The sequence below is a fragment of the Pseudorasbora parva genome, chromosome 11 (genome assembly GCF_024679245.1).
Source record: "Pseudorasbora parva isolate DD20220531a chromosome 11, ASM2467924v1, whole genome shotgun sequence".
NCBI classification, from domain to species: domain Eukaryota; kingdom Metazoa; phylum Chordata; class Actinopteri; order Cypriniformes; family Gobionidae; genus Pseudorasbora; species Pseudorasbora parva.
Window position 1 is genome coordinate 11449301 of NC_090182.1, and position 13871 is coordinate 11463171.

General features: G+C 38.8%; 1 long non-coding RNA gene across 1 annotated transcript; it reads right to left on the reverse strand.

Annotated features, from left to right (window-relative positions):
- Positions 1 to 1494: 1494 nt before the first annotated feature.
- Positions 1495 to 12438, reverse strand: LOC137092675 (uncharacterized). The gene is made up of 4 exons (XR_010908323.1): positions 12174 to 12438; positions 6964 to 7074; positions 2204 to 2230; positions 1495 to 2087 (listed from the first exon to the last, which is right to left on the reverse strand). It is a non-coding gene; the product is annotated as an uncharacterized lncRNA (long non-coding RNA).
- Positions 12439 to 13871: the final 1433 nt, after the last annotated feature.

Here is a 13871-nt window from a genome sequence, read left to right on the forward strand (position 1 = left end):
TGGATGGGTGGATAGATAGACAGACTGAGGATAAATGTACTCTTAAAAATAAAGGTTTCAAAACAAGTTCTCTCACACTGATGCCATAGAAGAACCATTTTTGGTTCCCCAAAGAACCTTAGAGTGATCAGTTCTTAAAAGAACCATGTTTTCTTAAAGGACAACTCCGGTGAGAAATGAACCTAGGGGTAATTAACAGATGGTGGTTACCGAGTAGATCGTTCTCTGGGATGCGTTTTCATGAAAATCGAATGTAAAGAGTTTTATCTCTAAAAACAGATTAGCTTATAGCGCTTGTCTATGGGGCACAGGGTAGACACAGGGTGGTAAAATTAAATCGCTAGTTAATACCACTAACAAGGCTCAAAATAGCCTCACACTAACACGGTAGCATAATGAGGGTCCGTACATGCAAACCGAAGCATTGAGAACTTTGTAAGAGTACAAACAGTTTAATAAGAAGATACTTTATAAACAGAGTGCATTACGCGTTCATGGACAGGCACCATCTTGGAAAACAGTCTCGACTCATTGATCCACGAGCGCTGTTCTAATGCATGTCGCTGTTTGCATGTAAGGACCCTCATTATGCTACTGTGTTAGTGTGAGGCTATTTTGAGCCTTGTTAGTGGTATTAACTAGCGATTTAATTTCACTACCCTGTGCCCCATAGACTAGTGTTATAAGCTAATCTGTGTTTAGAGATAAAACTCTTTACATTCGATTTCCATGAAAACACATCCCAGAGAACGATCTACTCTGTAACCATCTGTTAATTACCCCTAGGTTCATTTCTCACCAGAGTTGTCCTTTAAGAACATTTATCTTAAATTTTCAACAAAATTTAAAGAAGCTTTTTTCCATTATTAAGAACTTTTTTTGCAATGGAAAGGTCTCAAGGATGTCCAAGAAATTTACAAAAATAGCTTATAGCTATAAAACAGCTTTGCATTAAGCCTGGACTGAATTTTATTCTCCTCCAGCAAAACGCTGAAATTTCATACACGGTTTCATTCAGATAAAAATGGAGGCACGCGTCATACGCTAAAATTGCATTCATTCGTTTGTAAGGAAAAGAAAAAAACTATAATCAAGAATTGAATTAATTAAAAATTTGTGTCATTTTGCACTATAAACTATTTTTTATTGTGTTCCAATAATTAAAAAATTGAATGCGGCAAAAGTTTCCAATAAAGTCTAATTTAGTTAACGCACTAGCTAAAAACAACTATAAATTAGCCATTTTTAGAGTGTTTCTTAATCTTTGCTTCTAAAAACTCTATTATTCATTGTTCATGTTAGTTCACAGTGCATTAACTACAACACATACAACTTTTGATTTTAAAAATGTATTAGAACTTTACATTCTACATATATTTATATTATTAATAAATAATAAATGCGGTAGAAGGACAATTCATTGTTAATTCATGCTAACTAATACAAATGTTAGCAAATGAAGCCTTACTGTAAAGTGTTACCATAAATAAATCCTTTTCATTTTTTGATGAACTATTCTATTCAAGAAAATGAAAATATGATGGCAGGGAGGAAGGTACGGATGGGAGGGTGAGTTCACTGATGGATGTATGATGAATGGAGAGCATGATGGAAAGAAATGATTGATGGATGGATGGACAGAGGGAGAAAATAGTGTGAGACAGAGATGGGAGACGTGGGAAGAGGAGGGAGAGACTGGCCTCGGGGATACTTAGCAAGCGGAGACAGTAAGAGCCAGGGGACATAGACTGGATCTGATTGGTCATTTGTGGGTCTTCAGTCCAGGGATGAGAATGAAAGAGACGCAGCCGGTTTTCCCAGAGGCCTCTACTGAACCCTGGTCCGCTGTTCCCAATGGGCTGTTTTCTCACCACACAATACACACTGGCTGGAGGCCAGCAGGTCTGTCCAAACAGAAACACGCACAGACAGAAAGAGCCTGCGAGATAGCGGGGTGAATGTAAAGATGTCTGGGAGTGAACTGGTTAGTGTAGATTGGGGAAGGGGGGAGGAACTCTAGTGCAGTCACAAGGCATTGTGGGTAAACTCCATGGGGACGGCCAGGTGAGGAAGGTGATTAAAAGAAGCTGAGTCAGCGGGGAAGAGGGGTACAATATGGATAAAATGATGAATGCAGTTACAATATGTGGCACTATGACATTAGAATGCATAGAGAGGGTGTTAAAAATCACCGTTTACTCACCCTCATGATGTTCTGTATGACATTCTTCTGTGGAACATAAGAGGAGTATTAATAAGAGAAGAGAAAAATAATATTGTTCAAAAAAATATTCAATTTTATTTACTCCTGTGATGCATCATTACTCCAGTCTTCAGTGTTATAGATGATCCTTCAGAAATCATTCTAAAATGCTAATTTGCTGAATTAAAACATTTATTATTATAATATAACTGCAGCTTAATATTTTTTGTACATTTTACTCAGGATTCCGACAAATAGAAAGTTCAAAAGAACAGCATTTATTTGAAATGGAATTCTTGTGTAACATTATATATGTAAAATTAAAAAAAAACATTGTGTGCTTTAACCAGTATCTGTCACGCTACAAAAAAAGAAGAGCAATGAAAGAATGAATACAATCATGTCTTCTGAAGTCATATATCTTTTCTGTGAGGAACTGTCTGATATTGAAGTTAAGTCCAGAAATTCCACTCTGCTGAGGCTGTAATATCTTTTGTGCATATTAAAACGTTAGAGCATATTCAAAATGTCACTGTTTCTAGAGCGAAAGCATGTCCAATTTAAGTGAATAATGGCTTAAATCTGACAAGATTTAAAAGGTGTTGCTCAATGAAATCATTTCAATAAGAACTGGTGTAATGAAAAATAGGGTTTGTTATGGGAATTCTGCTTCAGGTTCAAGTTTGGTAAACTTTGAGTCACAAATTCGCAGGGCAGTGACGACTACATGGGTGGAGATTTATAACTTAGTAACAAAGTAAAACTGCAGGTATGACCTCACTTTGTATGTAGGCCAACCGGCAGTTAGCAATACACTGGTTCCCTCAATAAAAACCCAATAGGATTTTCCCATACGCTTTAGGATAATTGCAAAAAACAAGCTCTGTAAAAAAACAAAAGTTTATGATACTTACACATTTTGTCCATCAAGATAATTATCGCAGATGAACACAACTTTTATTAATTTTGAAGCCTAAATCCAGTCGCCAAAAAAAGCTAGGCTATAAACGAACTACACTGAACTTCCGACAAACTCCTTCAGTTTTATCTAAATACATTTCCCCAGAGCGTTTGAGTTAGAATAGTTTATAAGAGCACAATTATGAGCATAATGAAACTGTAAAAGCGGACTGAGTTTACCTTTTTCAGCACGATGGTTTATGTTTATTCTCTGTAGTCACATTTAGCCACTTGTTAGCAACAGCTAAACAGAATTGTGAGTGATGTTATACTGATATATTTTATGTGGTAGAATTTGAAATTTGACAGTGTATTGAGCCTGCGTCCACCACAGACCTTATTTCAGCAATTAAAAAAAAACATCCCATTCAAGAAACCCATTTCTGGATGAGGGAACCGGATGTGCTACGATGCTAATTAACGTTTTGGCCAACAAAATGATGTCACACCTGCACCACTGTATGGATGAGGAAATCATTCATAAAAAGGCTGGACAGCAGTTATTTAGGTTGGATCATTTACTAACTGGCAGAATAGCTTTGGATGTTTATTTTGTCATCATTATGCCTGTATCATTCATCATACTTTGGTCACATGCAATCCTGTGTTTCGCCTGTAAAATTTCTGAGAGGAATGTGGCCACACATTTAGAGGAGGATATGGGAGATGTTGAGATGCTGAAGGTGAATGGTTGCTGGGGTGCGCTGGCATTTTGGCTGGTTTACGGAGGGAAGGTTTTGGTTCAGCTGTGCAGTATCAGCCCAGTGAACAGGAACCAGTCATCCCTTGACATTTGAAAAGCCTGACAAGACCATAATATCCGCAGTACTGCTAAGAATATGTGCATGTGTGTGTGCGCACATCTGAGCTTTATGCAAGATCTCCAGCTGCACAATCTATTAAAGACTCGGGGCATTTTCAGATCTGTAGATGGTTTGCTTTGTTCCCAAACAGGGACTTAATTTGTTACAATGTTGCATTCACATGGTTTGCTTTCACAAGGCAACATTTCAAAGCGTACCAAAATGTGTTTATGTAAGTCACATGCTTAAAACTGTTCTCTTATTGGTCAGAGTTCACGTCTACGTCATCCATCAAGATCAATGAATGAGTTGATTGTAGGTTTATTCATGTGAAGCTGCCGTGACACATGCAAACACTAATGTAATAATGTAGTATTCCTGCTTTGACTGATCTTTTATATATATTTAATTATATTTATAAATGATACATACAGCTCTGGAAAAAAATTAAGAGACCACTCAATGTTCAGAAATCAATGTTAAGTGGTCTCTTAATTTTTTCCAGAGCTGTATAATTTTAATGCAGTTTAATGTGGGAATCAAGGCTTTTGTCGGGATAGCATTATTGCAACATAATATAGCATAACACATTTCCTGTAATGAATTATGATACCACCTGGTTCATTGGGTCAGTTTGCTTTCTCAAACGAAATGAAACCAGAGTTTGTTTTCAATCATCTCGCTCAGGTGATCTTGGAGCGATTGCTATGTTGCAGATCCGAACACGATAAACGAAGCGAACTAAGGTAGAAAGGTAGAGTAAGGTAGAAATGCCACAATCAAGCTACATTAGACTGGGTAAAGCCAGCCTGATCGGCCATCGATTTGATTTCGCCCTGCAACTCAGTCTAGAAACCTGTACATTCATTTCTACTGCTTCTGTTACACGTTTGTGGGAACCAATCACAGACTGGCTTATGCACCTGGCCCGCTATTGGCGGGTTTAACACGATCATGGATAGAGAAGCGATGGGTCGATACCCGTTGATCACGTCTCTTGTGGTCTGATTGGTTGAAGGACTATCCAATTGCGTACAGAGTCATTTGAATTACGCTCGTTGATCATGCCTCTTGTTCAGTAAAAATACAGAGCAGACTCCCCAGACCAATGTTCAATCTTAAATTGAGCTTGGTCTGGTGATAGCCAGACGAAATCTACATTACATTAACAGAAGAAATCATGAGTGGTCCTTACCTGTGCAAAAGTCACAGCAACAACGCTGTTTTATCATCTGCTTCGAAAAGTAACAGTCAAATCAAGTCACTTTTATTTATATAGCATTTTATAGCTTAAAGGGTTAGTTCACCCAAAAATGAAAATTCATTAATTACCATTCATTAATCACCCTCATGTCGTTCCAAACCAGCAAGACCTTTGTTCATCTTCTGAACAAAAATGAAGATATTTGTTATGAAATCAGAAAGCTTTCTGACCTCGAATCTGACCTCAATGTTATTACCACTGTCAAGGCCCAGAAAGTTAAAGACATGTGAATGAATACAGTGGTTCAACCTTAATGTTATGAAGCAACGCTTTTTTGTGCGCAAACAAAATGGCACAAATAATGACTTTATTCAAATATTTCTTCCATCTCAGTCTCCTACGCTGTTAAAGTAGTAAACAAGTGCAGTGCTTCCGGGTTCTAGGTCTGTACGGCAGCTCACTATTGGCCGACGCTGTTCACGTGAGCGCAACAACCCATGTGTGTGATGCTGTCGCAGGAGCTGGCCAATCAGAGGCAATACTGAACCGGTGTTCTGACATAGAACCCAGAGGTTTACTACATGAACAGTGTAGGAGACTAACATGGAAGAGAAGAAACTGTTGAAATTTTTGCTTCATAACATTGAACCATTGTAGTCACATGGTTTATTTTAACAATGTTTTACTACCTTTCTAGGCCTTGAAAATGGTATTAATGTTGCTATATACTATAACGAAGGTCTTAGAGGTTTGGAATGACATGAGGGTGAGTAAATAATGACATTTTTGTGGGAAATAATCCTTTAAACGTACAGCTTAAATGTCAGGCTGTAACTCAATTGATACGACATTTTATACACTACATGTTGTTTCAAAACAGCTTCACAGTAATAAACTGGAAAGTAACAATCAATTATGCAAACCTTATCAAATATGAGGCAAATTCTGCAATAGTGTCAATATTTATCTCAAGTCAGTTCAGTGTTAAATGTTAATTCAATTCATTATTATGTAAAATAATCAATTATTAAATGAGCTCAATTCAACTTTAATAAGGTAAATTCAGTTCAAGATTTTTTCTCACAAATATCAAATGACATTTGACCCCAAACTAAGCAAGCCAAAGAAAGATGACAGAAATGGAGAAAAAGGAGGGGAAAAACATGAAGCCAGCTCTCCTCTGGCCTAAATGAACAAAAACAGTGTGCATAGCCTGCATGATCCCCGCTATGCCACAGGTCAGATTTGTTGATGACACCCAACAAGCCACATGATTTGAGTTATCATTTATTTGAAAACCCTTAAAACACTTACAGAATGAGCAATAGTTAATAGTGCCTTTGCAAGCACAATTAAGTATGACAAATCTTTTCAATCTTCCCTTTCGTCTTAGAAGTATTTAGGGCAGTTTATTTCATTAAACACTCTTAATGAGTTTTGGATGAGAAATTTAGCATTTGATGGGTTTAAACACCTCTTTGATCTGCTGCAAATTACTGCCAGGACGTCTGATGACAGAAATGTCATACTTAAAGGCCACCGTGTTTAGCCATAATAAAGCGAACCGACCAAACAAAGGGCCAGAGCGTTTATCACGCCACCACTGCTGCAATCTCTACACTTCCATTAGGCAAATACAATACCATCTGATCACTCACTCCTCTGCTTTGTTCCATGTGATTTCCTTGTGTGTAAGAGTGTGTTCAGGACTGCACAAACACCTTTGTGCATGTGTGCATCACACTGACTGCTGACAGTGCTGAAACAGAAGAAAGATACAGCATCTACTGTACCTTCATGGCTTTGTGTCTGTGTAGTTGTCTGCTTCTGTTCCATGAGTTGAGCCCACCGTTACCGCCCTTTATTTGCACATACCGCCTGCATTGTGTCTGTGACTCAGATACCTGTAAAATGCAGAAATCTTAAACTGCTGCTATAATGATCAATAGAAAATATACAGCACCATTTAAAAGTGAGTTTTTCTCTTTAAATAATTTACTAATTTGATTCAGCAAGGATGCAATACATTGATCAAAAGTGACAGTTAAGACATTTAAAATGTCTTAATGAGATGTCTTAAAAAGAGCTTGGTAAAAGTGTTTTCAACATTATAGCCGTAAATGTTTCCTAAACACTAAATCCGCATATTAGAATGATTTCTGAAGGATCACTAAAGACTAGTGTTTTCCATCACAGGAATAAATAAATTACATTTTAAAACATATTAAAACAGAAATGTAATAACATTTCACAATATTACTGTTTAAACTGTATTTTTGATTAAATACATACAGCCTTAGTGAGCAGAAGAAACTTTTCAAAAATCTTAACATAATACGTAGTAACACCGCAATGGTAACTAACACAAGCATGCACAGACTTTTATGAATACGGTGCATTCTATAATGATCCTAATTTACATAGAAAAGTGTGTTTGGCTTAATTAAAAGAACAAATGGCTTAATTTAAATACCAAAGCACCTATATTTTAGCCCATTAAATAATTAAGCTATATTGCGTTTAGGTCGTTTGCAGTAAAATATGTGCAAAATCGGTGCAACTGTTCAAGATCTCTGCCGCAGACATGCTTACACGTGTACATGTGAGAGAGAAAACAAAAGAGAAAGTGCATGCTAGCACGTTTGTTTGCACATTGTGACATTTACAGAGTATTGCAACATGCTGTCACAAAACACAGAGCGCATAAAGATGTCAGACTCCACCTGTCATGTGGCAAATTGACAAGAACAACAAAATACCCGACGGGGAGCAGAAATAAAAATAATGTTCATGCTACTCCCGGTGCCGACCAGACGGCGGGACGCAATTATGGCTGTCCAATAACGAGCTAGTCAGCACGGGTTAGCATCAAGAGGAACAAGAAGCAAATCTGACATGCAGACTTATCTATGTAATTACCACACACTCCTGGTGTGTGTGTGTGTGTGTGTGTGTGTGTGTGTGTGTGTGTGTGTGTGTGTGTGTGTGTGTGTGTGTGTGTGTGTGTGTGTGTGTGTGTGCATGTGTGTTGTGTGTGTGTGTGTGTGTGTGTGTGAGAGAGAGAGAAAGATGGTTGAGGGTTTATTTGGTTATTAACACATCCATTATCACTCACACATAAATAAAAACACTCATTACTGACTGGGTTGAAATTATATTATAGTGCTCAGCACAGGTTATGAGATAATGCAATTAGCAGCTCTAAGGAAATCACTCAAGTCATATCTAGACAGCTGTGAGTGTACTCTTTTGACTTGAGTAACGGGATTATGCAAAATTCAGAATTCAATAAATGGCTGCATTTAAATTCATGAGTTGGGTTTGAATTGTAATGGAACTGGTCACACCACACTGGTTGAATTAGAATTAGAAATGTAATTAATTGAACAGCAATGCAATGAAAACACAGCTGGTTAATGCTGGTTCTGATAGAAAGGTGTCAGAATGCATAGTATATGGAAGTAAAACTGTGCCACTGGATTTTGAATTCTAATTTTTAGCACTGAATTTTTTTACATCGAATTTTTAACACTGAATTTTATTTTGCATCTAAATCAGACTTTGAATTTTAAAAGCCATCGAATTTCTAGCTCTGTTTTTTTTTTGACTATGACATTTTTTCAATGTTTTAAAAAAATTCAGTGTAAAAAGAAATTCAACGTCTCAAAAAATTCAGTGTAAAAAAATTCAACGTCTCAAAAGATTCAGTGTAAAATAATTCAACGTCTCAAAAAATTCAGTGTAAAATAATTCAACGTCTCAAAAAATTCAGTGTAAAAATATTCAGAGTCAACATCCGGGTAACCAAGGAGAAGCAATCGATCCCTGTATCAAATCATCCAACATCCAGCCAATCATTTACGCTCCATTGGTCATGAGTAAACTCACTGAAGCGCCATCGTGTGTGTTCTGAGCCATGCTGCTGAGCTCTGGAGCTCACCTGAAGTGAACTTCCCCGCCAGTGCCGTTTCTAGTCATAGGCAAACTAGGCGGTCGCCTAGGGCGCCAACAGTTGGGGGGCGTCAATGAGCCCCCGCCCCAACAAGATTTTTTAGTTATTTCATATATATTTTATTATTAATATTTCGTACTTTTTCTATTTCAAGGCATTATGATTAGTTGCGATTATTGGAGTGAAGTCGCCATGGTGATAGTGGAGCTGCTGTAATGAAATGAGATCATGTAGAGGGCGGCAGGGAACGTCGTCATCCGTGGCGTTGTAACGCTTGTGTCCGAGTGAAAAATGCGGATAGCTCACTTAATGTAACTGTAGTGGATGCAAACACGGAGGCGATTAACATCAAACAGATCGCACTTTATTCCCCGCTGAACTCTCATCACAAACTCCCTTTCCATCCACAGCATTACTTAATAAAACAAAATAACTGTTAGCAACAGAAAACAGAAAATAATCCCCACACATGGGAGCTCAAGACTCAGTGCGCACATTCACAAAATGCAGACTTCGTTTGCAGGGAGCGCTCGCAACTCTTAAAGGAGCCACACTATATTTCTACTCGTTACAGCGTGCTTTAGTTTCATCATCATGAAAAGGTCAAAGCCATCAGGGGCTCAGTATCGTAAAAAGAAAGCGAAATATACAGGTATAGCCTACTTATTGGTTACTTGTTCTCTACTAAGCTGGTCCCTCTATCATAATGGTGAGCAAAACATTACACTGAATATTAGTACTGGACGGACCACACGCCATGCTCATTTCAGGTGCAGAACATTATAGCAGTTAATTTGAATTATTTTTTTTTTACATCAGAGATAGCTGTTTAGTGTAAATTGATTAAGTAGGCTAATACTGTCATAACCATGGGCGTCACTAGGCCCTTTTTTATGAACTTATGCATCAGCCCCCCCTAAAAAAAATATGTGATTAACCTTTAAAACATGAAACTGGCGCAAGGCTTCGGCTACTGCTTCGTCCCGTCTTTTAGTCTTTGATTCACTGTGTTCTTCAATCCGCAGCGGCGCCGAGTGACATGGTTTTCAAGCTATTGTTATCTAATTTTTTGGCCTTCAGAACATCTTAAAATACACATATGTAGATCATAGAAATCAAATTTTTCTCGGGGGAGCATGCCCCCGAACCCCCCAACATCTGTGATCTCAGAGATAATAAACCTAGCTACATTATTCGATTAATGCATGTACAATATGCCCATGAAATAAGGAAGTCATATTTACTTAATAAGTTGAAGTAAAAAAAAAAAAAAGGGGGGGGGGTGCAACATATTGTAACAACCGGATATAATGGAGGCAGAGAACACTACACCAGGAGGGCAGTTTACAATCAATTGCTTTATTATTAGTTAAAACACAACACTTTATAAAACACGTTACCCCCCTTGTTATGGGTGCCGTCATAAGGGACGGGATCACGTCAGCAGGGAAGTCACTCGGGGGTTCCCCTTGTCGATTGCATCACAGTAGGCTTAAATTATTCTCTCCGGTTCAGCATCCTCCACAGTCCGGGTGCGGGTCAGATCACATAGCAGGTAATTATGTGCCTTTAAAGAGCTCTCCTATCCAGCGCTTGAACCCCTAACTCTCTAACACATTTGCCCCCCACTAACTGACTATCTTCACCGCCGGAGACACTATTTGTCCCGAGCGGCCGTCTAGCGTTCCCCACAAATGAGAGCTCCTCGCACACGCAAATCACACCGTCCCTCTCGAGCGTCCCGCACCCATTCCATAAATAATCAGGGTTCACCCGCATCACCTGTGCACATTAATTACGAGTAGCTCATAAGTTAACCATAGCCACTCCCACAACCTACTACAATATGAATCTCGCCCAAGCGGCAACCTCCCGCGATCTCTCTTGAAGCCAATACGGAAGTAATGTAAACTGTAATTCCTTAACTGGCCACTAGGGACAGGCTCCAGAAGGGAGCAGAATCTCTTTGAGCCCCATGTTAAAATTCTCAACTTTAAAGCAGAAAAAAACATGTTTACAGCCTGGTACAAATTGTGGTTTTGGCTTATAAGGCTAATTTTGATCTTCATGACAACTCTGAGGGGGGTGAATTTTTTTATAACTCATTCGTTTACGTTATATAAAGCCTTAAGGTTCTGCATAATTAAGGGCGTGGTTACAAGTGGATAGCCATTTATCTGCCGTCTGTAGTTATTGCGTCACCTCAGCTCCGCGCACATCCCGCCTTTTTGCCCATTTTCTGTTATCCGGGAGTGACACGCGATGACTCGCTCAGAAGATGGCAACGCCCAGCTCGCCCCTACTTTAAGCTTCAGAACGGCTTATCGGAATCCTATGGGTGACGTCACGGACACTACGTCCATATTTTTTTACAGTCTATGATCTCGCCTAGGGTAGAAACGGCCCTGTTCCCCGCCTTCCTGTTTCAGCGTCACATGACCAATGGAGCGTAAATGATTGGCTGGATGTTGGATGATTTGATACAGGGATCGATTGCTTCTCCTTGGTTACCCGGATGTTGACTCTGAATATTTTTACACTGAATTTTTTGAGACGTTGAATTATTTTACACTGAATTTTTTGAGACGTTGAATTATTTTACACTGAATCTTTTGAGACGTTGAATTTTTTTACACTGAATTTTTTGAGACGTTGAATTTCTTTTTACACTGAATTTTTTTAAAACATTGAAAAAATGTCATAGTCAAAAAAAAAACAGAGCTAGAAATTCGATGGCTTTTAAAATTCAAAGTCTGATTTAGATGCAAAATAAAATTCAGTGTTAAAAATTCGATGTAAAAAAATTCAGTGCTAAAAATTAGAATTCAACATCCAGTGGCACAGTTTTACTTCCATACTAGTACATCACAGTTTGTTGCGTATGGGGCAGCAGAGCCACAGACCATTCAGCCTGGGGAACACATGGCACCAGGATCCACTATGGGACGAAGGCAAGCCGGCAGAGGCAGTGTGATGCTTTGGGCAATGTTCTGCTGGGAAACCTTAAGTCCTGCCATTTATGTGGATGTTACTTTAACATGTACCACCTACCTAAGCATTGTTGAAGACCATGTACATCCCTTGGTATTCCCTGGTGGTTGTAGCCTCTTTCAGCAGTATAATGTGCCCTGCCACAAAGCAAAAATGGGTCAGAAATGGTTTGAGGAGCACAACAACGAGTTTTGGTGTTGACTTGGCCTCCAAATTCCCCAGATCTCAATCCACTCGAGCATCTGTGGGATGTGCTAAACAAATAAGTCCGATCCATGGAGGCCCCACCTTGCAATTTACAGGACTTAAAGGATCTGCTGCTACATCTAGGTGCCAGATACCACAGCACAGCTTTAGGGGTCAATGCAATGTAGAATCCATGCCTCAACAGGTCAGGGCTGTTTTGGCAGCAAAAGGGGGACCAGCACAATATTAGGAGGTCATAATGTTATGCCTGATCGGTGTTGAATAATTAGCCAGGATATCTAAGATAATCATAATGACAATCCCATTATGTTGAAACCAAGCTCTACAGACTAGCACCAAAATCACATCATTCACAAATTTCTACACATCCCTGCTAGCGTGTTCAGTGAATATTTTAGTTTACTGATTAAACAGCTCCTAATGAGCGTGTGCAGAATTCAGCAGACGATCCTCTAAAATCAGAGCAGAAAATATGAAAAGGTCTGCAGATTCCTTCGGGGCCTGCTTATCACTCAGAAAGGAAACTGTTAGAGGACACAGACCGAAACAAAGCAGACATGAACTCTGGTTCCAGGGAAACTGCAGACTAATACAAACATACACAGAAAGAAACAGAGGGCGGGAGGGGGAGCAGACAGAAAGAAAGACAGAGGGAGAGATTAACTGGTGAATCGTGACCTTGCCAGCTGGTGGTTGAAGGAGCTACTCACACACACTCACACACACTCGCACATGTCCGGATATAGCTCTCTGGAGTGCACGGGCTGTCAGTTTGGCACTGTGATGCAGTGGAGGAGGGGCCATGGGGTGTAGAGTTCATATCAATCCCTTAACATCCCCTCCAACACAAACCTCCACAAGCTTACCCAAAATCCCACAGGCTGGGTGTACCGCCGTCCACAACTGGGCTGGCATGGACAGGCCTAAATCACATCTGATCTCTGACCTCCGTACGGTCAGTCCAACAGCAGATCTCACACTCCATCAACAAATCTGCTTCAAACATTTGCTTGGTCTTTATCCAGAAAGCCATGATGCTCACTGTAAAAATGTTTTCATCATTACAGCAACAACAACATCTGCTTTTATCTATTTAATCTGTCGCAATAATTTGTTATTTGCATTCAGTTTTATGAGGTTGAACTTGTGCTTCAACTTGATTTAAAGTGGCCAGATAATGTGCACTGTTACACAATTACAGTGTTAGGTAAGTTACTCTAAAAAACGAATGATTGTCAAGTTAATAATTACATCTTCAACAGTTTAATTTCATACAGTACTAATTACTCTCTCTAAAAATGATCAAATGACTTATTACTAAACGTATTACTTTCTAAATCCCAACAAGTTGAACAATACAGGGATAGACGTGAAACGGCTCCTTTAATTCTTTCAAATTAATAACATAAAATGGCATAAATTATTTTTAAACTGACCAATTTAAAGGGAGGTTTTTATTAAAAACATATATTTTATCATTAGACATTACATTTTGATGTTAAATCCGCTATTGTTTTATACAGAATTGTTCTATAGTCTATACATTATTTA